Source organism: Excalfactoria chinensis, chromosome 1 (assembly GCF_039878825.1).
Source record: "Excalfactoria chinensis isolate bCotChi1 chromosome 1, bCotChi1.hap2, whole genome shotgun sequence".
NCBI lineage: Eukaryota > Metazoa > Chordata > Aves > Galliformes > Phasianidae > Excalfactoria > Excalfactoria chinensis.
In genome coordinates, this window is record NC_092825.1 from 88,218,488 (window position 1) to 88,241,733 (window position 23,246).

The window sequence follows — 23,246 nt, forward strand, 5'->3', positions numbered from 1 at the left end:
TACGACATGCCTTGTTTATGTGCCCTACAGCTGGTTAACACCTTTCTCGGTTAATTCCTTGGATTCTGTTATGTAGTACCCAATGCAGAGCAAAGCAAACAGGATCTAGCTCAGAGATTTGAGGATCTGCATTGTGTGCTTTGGCCAATAGTGCTTAATTGAAACCAAGACTGAGGTAAAATTATTGCTTTTTCAATGCCACTGTGTGCCTGCAGCTTTGTTAAGCAACTTTTTTGAATCTCGGTTAAACATTCTTGCATAAATAAAATGAGCTATTGCGAAATAGATTGTATGCGAAATTTATTTTATGAAACTCAACAAGGGCTAACAAATTGGACTAGATTACTGGTCATATATAGCTATGCTATGTGAGATACTAGACAAAAAAATAATAATGTATCTGAGGTAGCGTGCTAATAATAACCTTGCCAGAAACAGTATGAAGAGAAAGATGATACAGCAGATAAAACAAAAAACTTCCCTCTATAGTTAATGTTCTGGAACATTCATGGTTTTCAGAAGGACTAAAGCAGAACAAATTACTTTAACATTTAGTCAACAAATGACTACTTTGGTAGCAATAACAATCCAGTCAAAGGACAGGCCCTCTAGGGTAAATTACTTGCCTGGTTTTGAGCTAATTACTCGTGAGTTGAGGGCTATTCTCAGGTATTCCATTCCTTTTTTTGACAATTGAAAGGCCACCAGCTGACTGTACTTGAAATAATTTGTGTGTCATAAATGAAAATAAATTAGCAGTGGAAAAGAGAAAAGAAAGTGAAAATAGAGAAACATAGAACATAGACTTCATTATTCCTTTAGGCGTGCTTTAATTCCTGAAGATGGAGAATACTGTATTAATGTTATTTTACTGGGACAGACAAATGTTTTCTTGCAGATTCAGTATAGCCACTGAAGAAATCTACAAGCTGAAATAAATGCCACCCTCTCCTGAACACAGTCAGGGGGTTGTAGAGGCTTGCAGTTTCCATGGCAGCTCAGGGCTGGGGAAGACAGTTAAGGTTACAGTGATCTGGGGGAACCAGTCTTACTCTGAATGAAGTTTCTGGGCAAGAAATTTTTTAGTCATACATGTAAGAATTCTAGGAGAAATTATATTGCATGGGAGGAAACACTACTTCACCAATGTAAAATAAATTTATAAGCCTGAGACAGAAGGAAAATCTATGCTGAAGTACAGTCAGTAGATTTTCTTCATAATGATCTTTATAATGAGGTACTTCCATGATTGTCAAGAGTGTTGGCAATTAGTCAGGTTACACAGAAATGTGAAAATGATCCATGTCCTAATTGCAGCTCATAAATGAAAGAAATAGTTTCTCAGCATTCTATTCAGTAAGTTCAGCACACTAGATAATCTGGCTGAACTTCAGGTACCTGAGAACAATTTGTTTTTCTATATCGTGCCAATTTGACCCTATCTAACTATAAGAAGGTTAGAGAACCCTTGAAGATATGGATCTGAGTTTTGTTGAATAATGACTTAATGGAGAATGCAGTGTACTTGGTAGACTTGTACTGTGAGTAGAGAAGGGAGAACACTATTTTTCTAAAAGTTGTTGGTAACTTCTTGTACAGTACAACTTAGATACTACATAGTATATGGTTTATTGAATCATTCATGAGAGGAGTGGGTCAAGTCTGGGAAACTTGACATGAAAAACTTCTAGGTAACTTTCATTCTTCTGTAGGTGTTCTTTGTTTTTGTTGGTTGGTTGGTTGGTTTTCTTCTCTTTCTTCTCTTTCTTTCTTTCTTTCTTTCTTTCTTTCTTTCTTTCTTTCTTTCTTTCTTTCTTTCTTTCTTTCTTTCTTTCTTTCTTTCTTTCTTTCTTTTTTTTTTTTTGTGTGTGTGTGTGTGCGTGTGTGTGTGTGTGTGTGAAAATCCAAATATGTTCTTTGCTTCCTTGAAACGTAACTTGTTCATATATAACCAAAAAAGTGTTCATCTGAGTCATTCTTGGGACAGATGTTTGTGTTTGAATCCAAGTCTCAAAAGAGCATTTAGTGAGAGTAACTTTAGGAAAAAATAGAACTTCAGTAGAAGCTGAAGATTTTCTGACTAGTAGGAATCATGAAAGATAATGCTTCACATGACAATTCCATCATGGACTTACTTAACTGACATCCATAGGAGCCATCTCATTCACAGATATTTAACTAAAATGGCAGGAAATAGGGGAGATCTTTGCTACATTGTCTAATACAGCAAAGATAACTTCAAAGGGAGGCTGAATAGAATACAGGTAGAGCCCTGTATTCAGCTCTATCAATTCTGAGCTCTTCTTTTAACCTTGAGTTACACAGTCACATGAAGTTATACCTGTCATATAGTTATACCTGTAAATGTGAAAACTGATTTCAATGCATTTCAGATTAATTTTAGAATGTGATGTTGTGAGAAAATAGTAACGATCCTCTCTTGTCTGATGCTTTTACTTTGATCCTAAACAAGTACTTGCAAAATATATAACTTTCATGTGGTTTTCATACTTTTGTTTAGATAATACACTGCTATTATATTACCCAAGTCATGTAGGTAGTGTCAAGAACATTTGTAACTCAGTAGCACCATTTTAAATAATAAATGATAATATCAGGTACTCTGATTGTTTGATATTAGCTTTAATGTGCTAGAAGATCACAAGTGGAACATTTATGCTTCAGAACTGTTCTGAATTTTTGTTGTTGCAGTGGCAGTGAATTTTCCTTTTCAGTCACACTGATGTAAGAGTTAAGATACTATTTTTTCCTGAGTAAAACAAATCAAATATAATTACTAGCACTTAAGATTCATTACTTACTCTTCTTTTGGTCAGGCATAAACACAGGGGTGAAGGTAAATTACCTTACTGAATTATTATCACCTGCATGATTTTGTAGCCCTGGGGAAGCTGGGTCCTTGCAATATATTTTTATTACTTTCCCTAGTAGTGGCTAAGAGGATCAAGTACCTTCACTTCTTATAGTGTTTTTAGGTGGAGTTAAATACCGAGCAGGAAGGCATGTTAGATATTTATTCTATGGCAGTTTCTTTTTTCAGAGTTCACAGGAAGCATCTAGAGAGATACTGATTGTGGAGTAATCCAAGATTTAGGTGATGGGTAGGCAGATACATCTTGGTCCAATTACTCAGTGTACTGGCAATGATACCAACTTGAGTCTTCTTGCTTGTAAAATAATTATTTCTGTGCAGCTCTGATCCAAAGATCAGAAGTATTTTTCTCTTTATACTCCTGTTACTCTCAATGCTGTTTACCAACACAGGTGCTAAGAGGAGCACTTAGGAGGGCTTTTACTGTAGTGGGTGTATATTATTTTAGTACTGGAAGTGAAAGTCCTCTAAAATTTTGTTTCTATTTGTAACTTAAATATGATATGTCATCCTCTGAATAAGAAAGCTTTGAGCACAGTGAAATCTTCTTTTTCTTGGATAGTGACAGGACAAGGGGGAATGGTTTTAAACTGAGATAGGGGAGGTTTAGGTTAGATACTAGGAGGAATTCTTTCACTCAGAGGGTGGTAAAGCACTGGACCAGGTTGCCCAAGGATGTTGTGAATACCCCATCCCTGGAGGCATTCAAGGCCAGGCTGGATGTGGCTCTGGGGAGCCTGGTCAGGTTTTTGGAGACCCTGCACAGAGCATGGGGGCATGGGGGATGAAACTACATGATCATTGGGGTCCTTTTCAACCCAGGCCATTCTACAGTATGATTCTTTGATTACTTCTGTTCTGCTGTATGGGTGCATCTTCCCCACCTCCTCCCTCTGAAGGTTTTTGAAATTGTCTAGCCCCTGTAATAGAGTTACATATCATTGTAGGTGTAATGGGAAAGAGACTCAGGTTAATTTATTGAATATTCACTTCTTAACGATTTGTCAGTATTAGAACACGTGTACAATGTGCCTTGGAACAAAAGACCCAATATCAAGAGCACTGAAATAGTGGAATATTTCTATTTAACCAATGGGCTGTGATTGAAGTCTTATAATCCATATTTCAAGCCAAAGGGGGAAATCCCCAAGTCAAATCTCATCAGTCACAAGAGGCACCAGTAACAATGTCAGTTGCCTCTGTGGAAGGCAAGAAATGGAAACAGGTGTCCTCGTGTCTAGAACAGAAAAAAGAAGAACTGTCACGGAGTTATCTAGATCAATCTATATCCGTGACAACAGCTTACTGGCAGATTCCTTTAACTTGAATTGTGGGAGTTGGGTGAAGCTTCTTTAGATAGCAAATTTATTTGAGAAGAATTCTATAGACACTGAACTTGATCATATTTTCATTGCACAGTTTAGACTCAAAAAGGAGAGAGAAAGTGCCAAGATGTACCAAGAAGAAAAGAAAATATTTTCACATATATGTTAGGGATAAGCTTCATTAATATACCGTAGTACTTTTTTTTTTTTTTTTTTTTTTTTCTTCTCACTGATTTCCTGACATACTGTTCAAAGCAGAGAATATTTGTTTACTGGCAACTAATGCTATCTGAAAAATAACTCAGTGATTTATTCACTGCAGACTATTCAAACTCTGTTTTGTAAATGTCCCCTGAAATTCACTGGCCACAAACACGAGCAAAAATCTGTCCAGTTCCCTAAGGGGTGAGATAAGGAAGTGGTGCTGCTGTCAGCTTACAGATAAGGGCCAGAAACAGAAGCAGATTACATCAGAATTGCTGCTAAATTTGAGAGCCTGTTAGAAGATGCCTTTTTCTGTGATCTTGACAGTAAATAACGTGTTCATAGTGCAGCTGCTACTGACTTTCAGTACCCTGAAATTAGATTTTGTATTTCAAGCAGAGCAATCAAAAAATAGAGTCACTCTCAAACATTCTTGTTCTTATTGCCCTAGGCTCCCAGTTCCAGTCTTCACCTGCTAAAGAAGGATCCTAATGTTATCTCTTAACTCTTCATCCCGTCTCCGCAAAAAGTTTAAGGACTATATAGATAAATGTGGACAATTGCAATATAGACTTTTACATTTGTAATAGCATTGTAATAGCACCTTTGCATAGTCAACATAAAGAAATAAATGATTAGTATGTGACTGATCTCCCACAGATGGAATGTTCTTTCAGTTAACAGTTTTACTGGTAGAATGCTGTAAGATTTACCCATTATTTTAGGTTATGCTTACCAAACAGTTTTAAATGGGAAGGAACGCTTCACCAGAAAATGAATACTCATAATATACTACATAATTCATTAGAAGATTTAGATAATAAAAGAGCTACAAAAGCACATGCTGGAAAGTCTTTTTGTTACTGTTGTTGTCTTAGAATCATGGAATCATAGAATGGTTGGGTTGGAAAAGATCTCAAGGGTCAACAAACTCCAACCCCCTTGCTGTAGGCAGGGTCACCAGCATCCACATCTGGTACTTGACCAGGTTGCCCAGGGCCCCATCTAACCCCATCCAACCCAGTCTTGAACACCTCCAGGGACAGACCATCCACATCCTCTGTGGGCAGCCTGTTCTAGCACCTCAATACTCTCTCTGTAAAGTACTTACCTCTAATGCTCAATCTAAACCTTCCCTCCTTGAGCTTAAAACCATTCCCCATTATCCTATCTCTATTTTACCCTGTAAAAACTTGATTCCCTTCATTTTTATAGTCCCCTTTTAGATGCTTGGAGGGTGAATGAGGTCTCCTCACAGCCTTCTCCAGACTGAACAAGCCCAGCTCCCTCAGCCTGTCTTTGTAGGGAAGGTGCTCCAGCACTCTGATCATCTTTGTGGCCTTCTTCTGGACCCTGTCCAACAGCTCCATGTCTTTCCTATATTGGAGGCCCCAGTCCTGGACACAGTACTCCATATGGGGCCTCATGAGGGCAGATTAGAGTGGGACAGTCATCTCCCTGTCCTTGCTGGCCACCCCTCTTCTGATGTTCTGATGGAGTCCAGGATGCCGTTGACTTACTGAGCTGCTAGAGCAGCCCTTGAGAATATATATATATATATAAAGTCTTGAGAATATTACTTTTTTAATGTATATAATTCTGAGTGCAGATAACTTTCTAAAAGTAAATTAAAATGTGATGAATACTTGCTTAATTAAAACCTATTATTGATAACAAACTTAATGAAGCCTTCTGTTACTATGATGCATTTGCAAAGCAATTATTTGTATTAGAAATTTTTGTTAAGTATATCAATTTGAACTACCTCAACAAATTTCTATTCATAATCTGTTCAAAGAAAGCTAATCAGTTCTGTCTTTTAATGAGCCCAAAGGAATCTTTTCTATTTCTCATAGCAACTATTTGAAGTTTCATTTCTGCAGTTTATTTGCCAGGATTAGAATAATGTTTGCTTTTGCTATGCATACAGTTTTTCACTATTCCAAAGCATTAACACAAAAAAATATCCTTTTCCAAACAGTAAAACTCTTTTAATTGCTTCAGTAGTACTATATGTGACTGTTTGGAAACAGCATTTTCTTTCACTCATTCAGCATTTAAAAGTAACTCTTCTGAGACCTCTCAAAATCATTTGCAAAGAACTGTCATTTGTGAGTGCATCATTAGCCTAATATAGATTTCTATTTTATTATTTAATCATATATTTGGATTCTACATAATCTGCATAAGTAATTTTGGTACATTACAATTGTGTGTAAAATGTCATGCCTACCTGACACATAAGTGAACTATAGGACAGGAATAATAATTGTTCCTATTCTTTTGGGATACCTTTTCTGAATTATGCACTGCTGCATTAATTTGTATTATTTCATTTTAACATGAACATACATAAACGTCCATAAACAGGCATTTTAACTTTATTTGTAGATAAGTGAAGACAAAACAATGAATGATGTTTAATTAACCAGGGACTCTGAGAAAAGTATTTCACATCAAAAATATAACATATTGGAGAACACTAAGTTTAACAGGTTCTAATAAAGTGTTCATTCAGCAAGAAGTGAAGAGGTGAATGTATGGCGTAAGACAGTGAACCTTAAAGCTGGAAAGCCTCTGACCATGGTCACATGACCAGAAAATAGCAGCTCTTGTGGTCAGGAAATAATTTTGCAGACTTGAAATTTCTATTTGAGAATTTTGAGCTCTGTCCCTGGGTCTTAAGATCATAGAATCATGGAATGGCTTGGGTTTGAAGGGACTTTCAGGATCACCTAGTTCCAAGCCCCCTACTATAGGCGGGGATACCTCCATCTAGACCAGGTTGCTTAAAGCCCAAATTTCTAGGATCCTTTAACAAGTGCCTCAACTGATCCTACAAACATTGAGGTATGTATTTCTGTTTCTCTGCAATGTAATATGAGCAGAAAGTATAAATTTTGCTTTCTGCAATCTATAGCATCACTAGCTTTAAGAGCACAGCATGCTACTTACAGGCCTTTACTTCTAAAATTGACTGTACTTTCACTTTATGATGGATGGTACACATACTGCAGTAATTTTCTTATGATGACACTTCTTTTTGTACCGTACAAAAATAGTACACAATAAGGAAAGTTGTCTCACCATGTTTCTTAAATTTTTGCTTCAGACAATGAAATATCTGGTTGATACTGGCCAGGAATTGCTTGGGCAAACTTGATGGAAATTCCCTTATTTTAACAGCAGAATAACAGAAAATGATTACAGTTTCTTCCTTGCAAGTGAAGGAGAAGCAGGAATACCACTTGTTTTTTGTATTTTTTTTTTTTTTTTCCTAATCTAAAAATGCTGGTATAATGGAAGGAAATACATTAATTTATTGTTTTGATGAAAACTGTTTGGAAAAGTTTTACAAGTCCTGAGTATAAATAAGATACTTTCCTGTTATAGCCATCAATAGTTTTAGTTGTACCTTTATCTAGGAAGGAAGAAGGCCATGCAGTAGATCCGTACATTCTACCAAATTCAAGGGTCTTATCCATACTTACCAATGTTTGTATTAAGAATTTTGTTTATAAGGGTACTCTGTGTTGGGGAACAGCAAGAATCGTAGTGGTGCCTCACTGATGGGCAGACAGTACAGTGTCTGTGCGGGGCAGGCAGGACTGGGGCCCAAAGATAGCCTGATGGCAAGGTGATGAATCAGAGCTAGAGGCCACATGAAGAGCAACAAAGTGCAAATGGAATCAAGTCCAAGGATAGGGCTGGAGACTTAGGTGCAGAGTGCATATTATGTCTATCCAAGAGGCAGCATCCACAGGGATAGCAACCCAATGATATTTCTGAGGTATGGACTGATAACTCCTGGTAGAGCTGAAACAGGTTCTTGGGCTAATGGGCAAGGAGTCAGGAAACTACTGGAGTAGTGTCCCAAGGGTGCTGTTGCTGGACTTATTCTCCAGTCTAACATTGCAGCAGATGCCCAGAGGGTATACCAACCTCCCTTCCTGGAGATGTTGAAAAACTGACTGGGTGAAGCTGTGAGCACCTTGAAGAGATTTTGAAGTTAGCCCTGCTTTGAGCAGGAGGTTGGTCTGAGTGATATCCAGAGACCCCTCCCACCTGAATTATTTGTGACTTTAATAAAGGGTCACTCTTATCTTAAGTATTTGAACTGATGGCTGAGTGTTTTGGTACAGGGGCAGAGGGTATATAAGTTGATAAGTTCTGTTATTTCAGAGTTTAAGGGGGAAGATAGAGAAAGCTTAAGAATGATCTCATTTTGTCCTGATGGATAGTAAATCATGGTTGAAAATAGACTTACAGACTCTGAAAATAGTTTCATACTGCACTTTAACAGTGAATAGAACTACTATAATCTCAACATGCTACCTTCTAAAAAAATCAAGCAGACTTCTACCTTGCCGTTTCAGTGATCGGTGTAATTTTGTATAGCGACATGGAGGAAGAACTTGCTTAGCTCTTCACTTTTAACTCATTTTTCAATGTCAATGTTCAGCCATCATTTACAGTACTGGTTATTGTATTTCTTCACAAATCCCTTAACAGAAAACTCAGAGAAAATAATCCTGCTTGGCATGGCTCATTGCCACCCCATCGTTATCCCCAGGATTAATATCATTTGTGATAACTGCAATAAATTGGACCATTTCATGTTCCCATGGCAGCCAAACTGAAAGTAGTAATTTTTTTTTTTCTTTTTCTCATAGGTCAGCCACAGATATTTTACAGGTAGATGATATAAACTAATCTTGGTTTATTATTTTCCTGTATATTATACTGAAATATCTTTTTCTAAATTTCTCGTTCTCTATGAAGTACTTTTGATGTAGGAGCATCCTGATGGAAAAATAGCTGGAAATAGAAAAAGTCAAAATTTAAGTGTATCAGTGATTAATCTGATATTTTTTCTTAATTTCAAATACTGCAGTGAAGAACTCTTATAATGTATGCAATTGGCAACTGCTGAAGAAAACTGTCTTCCTTATGGTCCTATAAGAAATGAATAATTCAGGTAATAATCTAAATTAAAATAATGTTGTATTATAAGTGAAAAGAACACTATTTTCTTTCCTCTGCGGACCACAAATTTCCCCCCCAAAATTGATTTACATTCTGCACTCTCTTACAGGAAGAGAGTACTCATACATCTGCATTTTGTTGCTTAATGTGTAATGAAGGTTGAGATTCTGTTAGAAGGTGAAGATATTTCTAGCAAAACTTAGACTGGAACAGTGTTAATGCTTCCCTTCTGGATAAATGGTTAAGCCAGTTGTGGTGATATAACTTCGAATGGCTGGCAAACTCCACCATACTTCTCCATCACTCCCTGTCTTCAAAAGGACAGTATGGAGAAATGTGGTGGAAAAACAACCTCATGAACTGGGATAAGTACAGGGACATCACTCCCACGTTACTGTCATGCGCAAAACAGACTCAATATAGGGAGAAAAATATAATGTATTGACTACTGCTAACAGACAAGAGCAATGAGAAACAAAAGCAAACTAAAAACACCCTCCCAACCATCCACCCTCTTCCACCTCCTCCTTCCAAAAAGAATAACAGCTCAGAATGCTTCATCTCTGCTGCTCCTTCATGGTCACTCTCTGTCCCTGCTCCACCACAGAGTCCCTCCCAAGGGGGGTGGGTGGTCTGTTTTGTTGTTTGAAAGGGTTCTCTTTTCTGCATCACTCATCACATATTCTACTACTTCTTCACCTAAATGGAGGTTTCTCATCTCACTTCCCCATCATTCCTAGCTTAATGCTCTCCTCACCAGGTTGGCCATACTTGTTGGCAAAGATGCTCTTGTACCCTCTGGTCACAGTTCTTAGCAGCCCTTGACCCACAGACGAACCAAGTTAAACACAGCTGAGTTGAATGGGCTGCCCAGGGAGGTGGTGGAGTCACCAACCTTGGAAGTGTTCAAGGAACATTTGGATGTTGTGTTGAGGGACATGGCTTAGTGAGAACTATTGGTGATGGGTGGATGGTTGGACTGGATGATCTTGTAGGTCTTTTCCAACTTTGGTGATTCTGTGATTCTATGAATTATTTCTGATCTTATTGAGTTCTAGCTGGTTACACTGAAAGTTGTGGAGAAAGCAGATCGCTTTGCAGAAGTGCAAAGCACAAGTGTAGAAGCACAAGCACAAATGAAGAGAGACGTTCAGGATATAATCTACTCTTTGAGTTGTTACTTTTGTGCCCTATAATTTTTATTTTGCCTGTTGATTTCTCATTATCCTGGAGAAAAATTAATCACCAGGGGTTTTTGTTTGTTTGTTTGTTTGTTCTTAAATCTAAATTTAGCAACACTATGTTGCCATTTCCCAAATGCTTCCTGCTATATTTTGGTTATGTTCCTTTCTTTATATGAAAGCGTCTCTTCCTCATAGGCAGCCATTACTTAAAATAAGATCAAATTATCCTACTGAAGTTGTTTAAAATGTCATTATGCTTACATTGTTTATGCGCTCAGTACTGGAAGGACTCTTGCAGGTGACTGAAAAGGCAAACTACTTACCATTATCTCTCTTGTAGTTAGCACAGTTTGAGTCCACCTAATTGGCAAGTGATGTCCAGCTCCTTCCATCAAATGGACCTGGAATCTACATGCTTTTTGCTAACTTCTCTCAGCTTAATAGATCTGGTACGTCCAGACTTTTCTAGAACTATTTTTTCTTTGTTTGTTTGTTTGTTTATGTTTTGTTTTTTGTTTAGACCTTCTTAAAAGCCTTTCACAATACTTTTTAAACACAAGGGCTATGTCAGTTAAGGTCTTACAAGTCCTAAGAAAGCTGTCACTTTTTTTTTAATCTCAACTGAAAAATAGAGTCCCAGGTGTAGTTTAGAATCTGCCTTGTTCTCAGTTCCTTCATTGGGTTCAGTGCATGTTTGGTCATTTGTTTGGCTCAAGTCCTTCTCAATCACAGTAAATCCTGTTTATGTTAGACATTTTCATCAATCCATGGCTGCAGTTATCTGACAATTTATAGCCGCCTTATACTGGAGTTCCTCCTGAAATACAATTATTTGTTTCTGAAGAGAAATCAAGAAGATTTGGTTTCTTGAAAAAGAATAGAGGATGACTGTGTTAATGGGTCTGGACAAGAGGGAAGCTGGGAAATAAATGTGGGAGAGGAAGAGAGGAGATGTGTGGTGGTGGAGGGGTAAGGTGGATGTTAAGTGTGCCTTGTATTGCTATGATGAAATCTTAATGGTCTGCATGCTAGTTGCGTTATGTACCTCTGATTTAGTCTTTCTTGGATGGTGATGGGTCTCTGGTGGTAACAGTGCTGCCTAAGTCTATTTGTGAATCTAAAATCTTTTTTCTGTGCCAAAATTACTGATGTAAATGGATGATCAAGGGCTGGCTGGCCCTTGATCCACTTCCTTGTACCTCGTAGCTTGTCTTATTCTAATCATGGAAAGAACGAAATTGGTGCAAGGAGATCTCCATGCCTGATGAGCTCTGTCACTGCTGTGACATTTTTATGTTGTCACAAACATAGCTAAAAATAATTTTAAAATCTTATGCCTAGTATTGAGTCAGTTTCAACTAATTAGTTTTGCACATGATTGTATCTCCTTCTTTTATCATATGTTGCTTTCATATAATATTAGTGGGGCTCAGGATGTTTACATTTGTTTGAACAGAAGATAAAATGTACAAAAGTTGACTGACAGGAAAAAATCCCTTCTTTCCTGACAGGTTTTCCTATCCAAAATTCTTTGTTCTTGTCCAGCCCTTTTTGTCTTGGAGCTTTTGAATTCATTATTTTCCCCTCTAACTCACTTCATCAGTGTTTTTTTCCTGCTATAATGTTCCTTTTTCAGACACTTCTCCTTGTGTTTATTGTATTTTTATATAGGGGTTTTATTGGGAAATGCTCACACAGTTTAAGACCCTCTGGGAACTTTTTAACATCAACAGACCTCATCTACCCAGGAGTGGCTAAAAGCTTCCATTCTCGCTGTCTGAGCTGCAGTTGTATTTTTCTCTCTGTTGTCAGGGAAAGCGCTAGCCACTAAATGTATGATCTACAGCTTGTTGTGTTGTGAATTTATTTTCCTGTTTGCCTCACTAGTAAATATTTTTCACAAGAGAGCTACAGATTTTGAGGCAGAGAGACTGCTATGTGTTGATGTTGTTTTTCATGAAGTATCTTAATAGGTTTTGTGTTACTTTGATTAACTCAAATAAATGCTGCTGCAGTGGGTTTTGGAAACTGTTGCTAAGTAAAAATTCCATTGCTTTGTAACTTTGTTTGGGGTGTCTATTAGTTAACAAACAAACAAACAAAAGCATCAACATGGGAAGCAGAATCATGGGTGTGGAGGCAAGCAATCTGGGTACAGCAGGCTGAGTGCTATGCGGTTGCGTGAACAGCCATTTAAAATTATGCAGTGAGCTCTGGATGAATATGTGAAAGTAATACTTGTTGCCAGAAATACAACTCTAAAAACACTAGCCAGGTTCATTATTCGTTTCTTTTTGTTGTTGATTTCGGGCTTTTCTGGCTGTTTGCAGCTTCTGCGGTGGTTGATGTTGTGTTTTTGGATGTATGTTGTTTCATGTCATAGCATTTAGTTTTGTTTTGTAGCAATCCTGCTACAGGCTACCTCAGTAAAGTTCAGATTTCTTTTGCTTTTCAGAGAAAGCATCCTAATAGTTAGACAGGAAAGTGAAAGCTACAGGATTAGTGAATAAAAGGCACATCTTAAAACTGTACATTATGTACAGATAATTGTAACATCATAACAGAGCAAAAAGGGCAATAAATACACATGGAATAAAAGCATAATATAAAGATCCATAATCTATAGGTTATTTGTTCAACTAACAAGAGGAAAACAGCATGGAGTGAATGTGAAATCCTTTGTTAAAAGTCCAGCTCTGAAAAGAGATTTTATCCTACTGCCGAGGACAGAAAACCGAGCAAATGCACTGTAGATGACTTGCTGCAAATTGTCTGCTTTAAGGAGCTTCTGGGATGACTGCCTTGACAATACTTAATTCAGGAACTATCTAATCTGTAACCTTTGCTATGTAGAAAAGGAATCCAGTTACATTTCCTTTTGAGCACATGTCAACTCTGCTTGCCTAACTCCCAACTGATCCTGAAGACTGCCAGGTGAGAGAGGTATGTGATGTCCTTGAACTCTCTAAAGAGGCAGCAGCTCCTTGGGTGTAAAGAATTCACATGCCCAAATTCTTAGCATCTCAAGGAACCCTTCCCAAGCATTTCTTCTCCTTCTCTGTACTGGCTCCATGCTGGTTATGGTAAGTCTGGGACTGTGGTAGCCAGACTCAGGACAGGAAAGAGAAGAAATCTTCAGAATGGATCACAAAGTTATTCTTCTCCTCTTCACTTAAAGTCAGCTCACCTATAACCAAACTGTCTTCCTTCAATATATCTTCTCCTTTGCAGATGTTAATTAAATATACAGCGGAAGAATACTTCCTCTATATATAAGCAAGTAGATTCAAATTGATGCTAACTTTGTGGATTATGTTTCAGCAATACATTTATTTAAAATATTGAATGAATATTAGCACATGACTTATCTTGTTCTAGTGCATATTATAGAAACATATTTCAGCAGGGTCCTAGTGTGAGTGTTAACTGATTATAATTTGGATTTAATGAACTCACCAATAGCAGTGCATTAGAAGGAAACAATGAGCTAGAAACAGTAATATACACACACACACACACACACACACACACACACACATATATATGGAATGCTTGCAGAATGATTAATTCAGCAAAAGTTGCTCATGAGTCCATCCATATTCTACCAAAGGCCAACAGTGTCTTTTTTGAGAATCTGGATTACCCTAGATATATGTGGAGGTTTTACTTTTGTTTTCAGTAGTTTGGATTGTATCTACAATGAGGTAGATGGGGTGAGAAATCCAGAATTCTAAGATTCATGTGCAGGGCTTTGCACAATATTGTATAATAAACAAATGTCCTATCAATCTCATAATATAAAAAAATATACCTCTGCCTGTTTCAATTGCTGCCCATGTAGAAATAGGAACATGACACAGATGAATCATTTATGGCTGGAATCTGGGTTGATTGCTTGGTCTTCATTTCAGAATTCAAGGATTTTTCCTCTTCTTTTTCTCTCTTTCCTATTTATTTATTTATTTTGATTTTATTTTTTAACTAGACTGAATACATGAATAAATGGTAAGCTTGAATTTGTGCCAAAATATATTTTGTCTGTGCAGATGCCAATATTGAATTTTACCATCAAACACATAATTCGTAATTTTCTCTGTTGGTGGTTTGCAGCATAAGTAGAAGGAGTTATTAAATCCAAATAGGAGTAATCAGGATGTCCTACAACTTATGAAGGAGTCCATATGTAGAGTCTGTATTTCTACTACAAAGCACGATTTTGAAATGTTTATAGAAGCTGGCATTTTGAAGGCTTGTATTTCCAAAACTGTGGTTTGTTCCTTCCTTTACCAAGCATTTTACAAGCATAAAATCTAGATGTATAGATAAGGAAAATATCAGCACACAAAACACAGCATGTTCAATTTGCCACTTCCCTAAAGCCTAAGCTGTTTAGGTATAGCTAAAGCATGTTCTAAAAGAAATTATCAACATTCTTTTGATTCTACATTGCTACCTTGCATGTTTATAATTCTGTGAATTAAAGTATGTGGGGAAGATTTTTATGATACAAACTGTGAAAGCTTTGACTTCTCCTGTCATGCTGTGAAGTGACCCATGCCAAGTAGTCATTTAATGACACTTGTATTTTTGTTAAAAATCTAAAGCTGCATTCCAAGAAGACTATCCTGATTTCAGTTGCTGTGTTTTGACTTGAGGAGAAAAACAATATTGATAACACACTGATGTTTTTAGTTGTTGCTGAGCGGGGATGTACAGAGAAAATCCTGACAGCTATGTGGGTTTAATGAGGAGCAGGGAGTTAGGAGGACATAGAACCAGGACAGCTGGCCAAAGGAATATTCCATACAGGGTGGAGCTGGTCAGGTGGGCGGCTGCTGTTTGGGGACTGGTTGAGCATTGGTCAGCAGGTGATGAGCAATTGCTTGTGCATCATTTTTTCTGTATGTATGTACATATGAATATAATTATTGTTAATTATTATCCCTTTTCCCTCTTCTTTTCTCTACCTTAGTAAATCGTTTTTATCCCAACCCATGAGTTCTACTTTGAATTTTTCTGATTCATTCCCCCTCCCACCTAGGGGGAGAGGCAGGGGAGGGAGGGAGGAGTGAGCAGATGATTGTGTGGTGATTAGCTACCTGCCAGAATATACCACAGCAAGGACTAAGCAATGTCTGCCTTTGCTACATAGACAAATCTAGTCTATTCACCTATGCTTTGTGTACTGCTAGTGTGCAGGTCACAGGCCTCCAGCTGGCTCAGTAAATCACTATATTTAGCAAACCTCCTTTACCAAACTTGGTATTATAATATTCTGACTCCTAGTTCTACCAAAAAGGAAAACAAAACAAAACAAACATCCCTGTGAGTTTTTTGCTAATGTCAATTTAGTTTTCACATAAAACGAGTCACTAACTATTCTTAATTCTACTCTTGTAGAATTAGACACATTTCTGTGTTGTGTTAACCCATGACATATGTAGAATGCTCAAAAGTAGAAGAAAACCATTGCATTTCAAAAATCTGTATTTCTAGTAACCATTTCAAGAAATGTGAGATGAAAGTTCAAGTAAAAGTGATTTGCATTACCTGTAATTTACATAACCAGCAAAGTGTATATTAAGTGGCTAATAAATGCAAAGGACTCTGGTATTTTGAGGCATTGTGTTAATCCTTTGAGAAGGATTATATAAAATAAGTATCTTCCTAAGGTTCCAACCTTTGATTTAGCTAAATAGTGAGTAACTGAACCATGAAGGCAGGGTGAGAAGCGATAACATTGGATGACCTTGTTAATGCAATAAACAGAGTGACTGTGAGATTGTCCCTGTCTGATGATGTTATTCGCAGTAACATCCATGGAGACAAACCGTGATTTGCTCTTTTTTTTTTTACTGAGAGTTTTACAAACCTGTAATAAAGTTATATAGTTAAGGAAAATGCTAGAACATGAAAGTGCAGCATATTCAGTTTGCCACCTCTCTAAAACTTCCACTATCATCTAAGTATAACAGATTTGGAAGACTTCAGTCAATTTAAATTACTCATCTCCAGCTCCAAATTGCATTCAGTTTAATTTTTCCTCACTAATGAAATAACCTGATTACTCTGAGGACAAAGCTATCGTTTTACCAGTTCAGTGGGAATCTAGGTGACATCCCAATTCGGCCTTGGTCATGACACCAGACCCATGGTGAATTAGTGGGCTAATTAATGTTATGATCTCCTGCTTCAGACTTTAATGCGCTTGCACTCTTTAAGTTTCTGCCAAGCTCCACTACATTTATTGAGCTGGTAGGTGGCCTCACAAACACAGAAAGATTTGAGATAATAGTACTGATGCTACTTGGCCTACCCATCTATTTGCATCTGTCCTGGAAGGAGTTAAAAATAACCATTTCTGGTTGTCTTTGCTGACTATTTTCACCATATCCCACAAGGCTGTGACTAATAGCTATTTGCCTAAGTGGTCCAACCTCATTAAAAATGTCTTGAGGGCTAAAAAAGTGGAGGTGGAATTTCTTTCTGTTGATGATGGCCGAAGGTAGCATGTGGTGATTTCAAGGGAGATAACAGTACAGTTTCAGTGTAAGTTCTTAGAGCACAAGCAATTAAGGGAAGCTGAAGGGAAAACAATCTGTTTTGACACACCTCTAGCCTGAACATTTGTCACTAATGTGTTATACAATGAACAGAAGACAACCTGAGCTTGTACTGATAAAAAGAACTTGTTGGAAATGGAAGAACAGCAATGAGTTTTACTTCTAGAAGGTAAAATAGGGTAGGAGATGCCTGTTAATAGAAAAAAGAAAAAAGATAAAAGAAAAAACAAGCTGGACAAAGGACAAAATTTTCTGCCTAAATACCTCAATGTTAATATTGGAGTTAGCAGCATATATTGACCAATGCAATTGGTTCACGAGATTTGCTGGTGTTTGGAATTTTGGTAGATTATGGTAGTACATTTCTTTTGATCAGTGTTATCTTTTATATTTGAATGGGATGCAAAAGATTTGCAAAGTGCGCTTTCAAAGGACAAGTTACATCATTTTTGTATTTGGAAAGGGTTTGGTTATACCTTGATTAAAGGAATCAGAACTTATGGTGGGGCTTTTTAACTGCTATTTCTTCCTACTATATATCACTATGGTAAGTTTACAGTAAGACAAGAGAAACACAAAGAAATACACTTTGGCAAAGCATGTATTAACCTCATTGTATTCTGCAGTACAGAACAAACTGAAATGTGGATTTTTGTTTTGTTTTGTTTTGTTTGTTTGTTTGTTTTGTTTTTCTTGCTTGATTGTTATTTACTTTTTTTTTTTTTTTTTTTTTTTTTGACTTGTTTTCTTACAGAAACACTTTCATACCTTCTTTTGCTGGCAGGATACTGTTGTAAGCTAGGGTGGATCACTATTATAAATACCTGAATGTTATGCTACCAGATATAAAAACTACTTTTCTCAGAAAGTGACTCATCCTTTCTAGATGGATGCACAGTTTTCCAGCACTGACAGAATGCTTGGAATTAGATTCCTTGTCTCAGTGCAAGACGCCAAGTCAAATAACTAGTGCAATAAGAATTAGAGACTTGAATGTGCTATGACATTAGCATGAGATAAAATTGTCTAGGGGAGAAAAAAAATGTTTTGCCAAATATGTCTCTTGAAAGGCTGAGTAACAATGTGGAAGGAAAAACAGCTGCGCCTACTGCAGAGACTTTTGAAGTTTCTGGTGAAGAATTCCTTTTTGCAAATTAGAAAGCATGACTTGTTATGCTTCACAAACTTTTGAATTCTGCATTAGTTCATGATTCAGTATAGCTGGCTGCAACAAAGGGTATGATGTTGTTCTAAGTACCAGAAGAAAAATGTATTCTTATGTTTTTGTATTTGTTATTTTGAGCTATTTTTCTTTTCCCGGGACACACTGATCTATGTATGAGATAGGAGACTGCACTTGTAAACTAAAGACATCATTAATAGTACTGTTTTCCATTTGAGTGGCAGGTTCTTATGCAATGAAACTTAGCTTTCATTCTGCAAACTGCAGCTGCACTTGAAGTATGACAGTTCTACCCAACTATGAACATGCCTAGAAAAAGGATGCTCCAAATTCAAAGGTGTCTTTGCCATAATTCAAAATTGTGGAAACAAAATACAGAACATAAACAGTTCCTATTTATTCATCTGAAACGTTCGGCAGTGTGAAAGTGGAGTTAGCAGAGAGCTGAAGGAAAAGCTTCTCCCTTCAACCACTACCACCACTCCTCCCTCATGATCCTGTGACAACAATGATATAGTTAATTGTGCCTCTTCCTGAAAAGTTACTTTAAATTGACAGAGGGCCATCTAGATGGTCCTCAGAGGTCCCTTCCAACTCTAAGGATTCTGTGATTCTGTGATGTAGACTGCCAGAGTGACAGGTCTAATGGGAAATCTGGAGTAACCTCCTGTTTCCCTGCAAAAATAAAATAAAATAAAATAAAATAAAATAAAATAAAATAAAATAAAATAAAATAAAATAAAATAAAATAAGAATCATAGGATGGCTTGGGTTGCAAGGGACATCAAGAGTCATTAAGCTCCCATCAAGAGTCATTAAGCTCCAACCCCACTACCACAGGGCAGGGCCACCAACCTATATGTTATATATGTTATATGTCTATACTAGACCAGGCTGCCCAGGGCCCCATCCAACCTGGCCTTGAACACCTTCAGGGATGGGGCAGCCTGTTCCAGCACCTCACCACTCTCTCTGTAAAGAACTTCCCCCTGATATCCAACCTAAATCTTCCCTCCCTTATTTTAAAACCATTTCCCCTCATCCAGCCACTATCTGCTCTTGTAAAGAGTTGACTCCCCTCCTGTTTGCAGGCTCCATTAAAGTACTGGAAGGCTGCAATGAGGTCACCCTGCAGCCTTCACTACTCCAGGCTGAACAAGCCCAGCTCCCTCAGCCTGTCTTCACAGGGGAGCTACTCCGGCCCCCTGATCAACTTTGTGACCCCCCTCTGGACCCTTTCCAACAGATCCCAAAATGGAGAAAGAGTGGGAAGAACAGAGAGCCAAGGTCTCTGGGGTGTGAGTGGGGTTTATTAATCTGTTAGGTAGAATCATTCCACCTTTTGAGAGAAGGAAGTCAGCACGAGTATTCTCACAAAGCGAGCTGTGAAAGTCAGCACTGTGTTCCTCCTTTAAGAGAAGGAAAAGCTGTACTTTTGTAATCTGTAGTTTTAAAACTCCCAGTGGAGAGGGTCACTGTATTTTTTCTACCCTTCTTCAGTTATGTACTGCACAGAAGATCACAGATGGAGACCTGTTGCTGAAGTTGTTCATTATTTCAGTTGCTGGCATTAAATGGGGATTAATTCTGAAGCTGTGTAGTTTATCTTAAAAAAATAAAAACAACAAAAACAACATAAAAACAAAAAACAAAGAAAGAGGTAAGTTACTTTGCAAGCTTATTTTCTGATATCAACTCTTCCAAACTTCTCTGCAGGATTATTTCTGCTTACAGAAGATCCCTGCTAGGACATGACCTGTGTAAAAGAAGGCAACTCATACTATGCTGACAAACAGCAGTTCAGTATACCCTGATGCTCTGAAGGCTGCAAGCATGTTGAGTACTACAGTGTTTTGATATACCCATTTTTAACAAAATAAAGGCAAATATATATATATATTTATATATATATGTATCTTTCATAAAGAATTTTGAAAAATAGAGAAGTATAGCAGACATTAGTGGCATCAAAGAAAAAAAAAACAAATTTTTTTTGGTCTAAGATTTTATATGCATCTCCCCCCAAGTATGTGTTAAAAAAAAAAGTAAAAAGTATACATATTTATTCATATGCCATTCTCTTGAGAGAAAATCATTGCAGTATTGAAGCTGAATATCCGAGAAAATTAATCTGCATAATAGTGAAGGGAATAAATCTGTTTAAAGCTTTGCTTTATTTCTTCACCACTGCCCATGTTCTAAGGTACAGGGAAGAACATTAATCTGTAGAAAACAGAGAATGTAGACAGACTTTTTAGACCTGCAGACTTGTGGAAAGGGAAATGTGCCATACTGAGGTTCATAATACAGCTCCTTTGAAAGGAGCTTAAGAACGAGTGAAGTGCTGGAAATGTGTTTTCATGGAAATAGTGAACAAAGAAGTCAAGGTAAATAATGCTGAAGGTTATAAGCAAAGCTGTAAAGAGAGAGAGAGAGAGAAATCATTATGTGGTAAGCAAAAATCTTACTGAAGAGACAAAGTAGTGTGATTTTTTTTTTTTAATAGAAATATACAAAATATAGAAATATAGCAGAGTCTCATCAAGTAGTGCTGATCCTTCTGAGCATGATGAGATTGATAATTCAGAGATGTGCTGCTGTGTCAGAATGTCAGCTGCATGAGCATGTTGCCATGGAGGAAGGGCATTCACAGAGTACAATTGAAAAACCAACATAAAACCAACAACAAACATTTCTGTTGACTTCCAGTGGTGTGAAACTATAGCAACTTTGGAACATGATATCAGGTGTGGGTGGCATTCATCTTTTCCACGTGCTGCATTCTTTCTGTGCAGAGGTTGAAATAAGGAAAACTGTAGCTGAGATGCTAAGAACGTAGAGAAGACGTGCTTTAATGCCCTTCTCTTCTAATAGGAATCCTGCTACTGGGCTTAGAGCTTCCTCTTCATATAGACTTGGTGGGTTTGGAACAACTTGAAGTCTAGCCTTATGCTGCTCCATGTAAACTCTTCTCTAGTGATTACAGTAGTTTTTGAAACTACCGTTTCTGATGTTTTTGAGTATATAGCCTCAAATACATGAGGCATGTGAATGAGTTTTATAGCTTCAGGATATAATTTGCCCTCCATTTTCAGTATTCTTTCTCCCTTCTGCTACTTGGTAAGTAACGGGGAAAAGAAAAAAAAAAAATCCTTCTAACACTTACAGTCTCCTTATCTTTTTCTGGAACAGATTTCAGTTTCCAGAGTGTAAAGAACAGATGCCACTGTTGACTTGTGGTTTGAGTTCTGCTGAGGGAGAGAGGGAGGAGGGGTACACTGGCATTTTTGTAAAACACTTTCTGAGTTCATTCCATAAAGGATTTCTTCCTGCTCCTCGTAGGATTCAGCACCACTGAGAGGTGCCATCCATGTGTTTTCAGTGTTTTTTTCCCATGTGTTTGCCATATGTTGTTTATTTATTAACAGTGATGAAAATGACCTAGGAAAGGCAAGCGTCCTACTAAAAATCCTTGAATAAATTAAATTATTTGTTTGTTTATAAAAAGATTACCAACATGCTTTGAAATGGCTCATTGTCTCCAGATCTTAAAACTCACCAAATACAGATGGAGCTGAAGGACAGACACATGGACAAAATTACTCTCACTGTGTACAAGTAGAATTCTAAAAAAGCATCTCTATAGTCATCAATTCATGAGACCTTCCACAATAAGCCTAATGAATAAAGATGGTTCTTAGAAACCTTGGAGGGGTAGATAGTAAACACTGCTTTATTTTTTCTTCTATATACTCGTTCACATGTTCTGGAAGGATCTCTAAGTGCCTGTGGGATGCACTGAAATCTTGTTTTACTGTTCTGGATCTCTACTGGGATTGGCACTAAGGCTGCCAGCACTAATTGTGATGGGTTTTTATTTGTGATCTGGATACCTGCCCACTAGGAAATGAATTGGAACAACTCAGTCTTTTAGGGATTAAACTTAGGGGGAAAAACAATCTGTCAGTTTCAATCAATGCACAATTCACATTTTTGCCCATGTTGCCTTGTACAAGAATTAATTTTCTGAAGTCCAGATTCTGAATTCATTGAGAATAACATCTGTGAATGTGAATGGAAGGAGAGACTGTATTTTTGAACATCACCAGCCAAGAAATGTGACTGCATCTGTGCAAGGCAACACAAAATAATGTAAAGGGCTGCTCCCAGAAGGCTTTCCTGTAGAGAAAACCATTTGCCAGAGACTTGACAGACCTGAATTCCACTGGCCTAAAGGATATAATTTAAGAACAGCACTATGTCTTATACTTGAAGTTTTTTTTCTTCCTTCCTTTCATTTTTTTTTTTTTTTAAAGAAACAAACAAACAAGAGCCTAGCTTATTTTTTGGAAAATATCTGTTTCTGCAGATTATCCACAATGTTTGCTTTTAACTAAGCAAAGGTTAGATGGAAGTTTGAATATTTTAGTATCTTTTATTTCTCCCTGTTTTTCTCTTTTTTTGCTGTTTTTCTCCTTTGCTTCTCTGTGTGAAAGTGCACGTTTGGAAAGATGGTTATTTTAGCAGACATGTTGCAGATCATCTTCTGGTGTTTTATGCACCACCAGCAGACCATGAACTAAGAGCTGAAAAACAGTGTAATGCACTGGGCTGGAGATCTCTCCATGTTTTACCAAGAAGAACAGCTGGACAAAATTATGTTACTAGTAGGTAATGGTCAGTTTATTTCCTGCATAAGTTGAGGTGTCTGGTGCATAGGCTGAGGTGTCTACTGGAAGGTACAGGCCCTGTTCTGTACAACATCATGGTCGTAGGAAGCCTCCAAAAGTAGTGAGCATCGTTTTGTAGTTATCATTTCTGGTTATCTGGTTGTTGTTTTTTTTATTAGAATATTCCTGTTTTTGATTCCTTCTCATTTTTCTCATTTCCCCACTACATAAATGGACC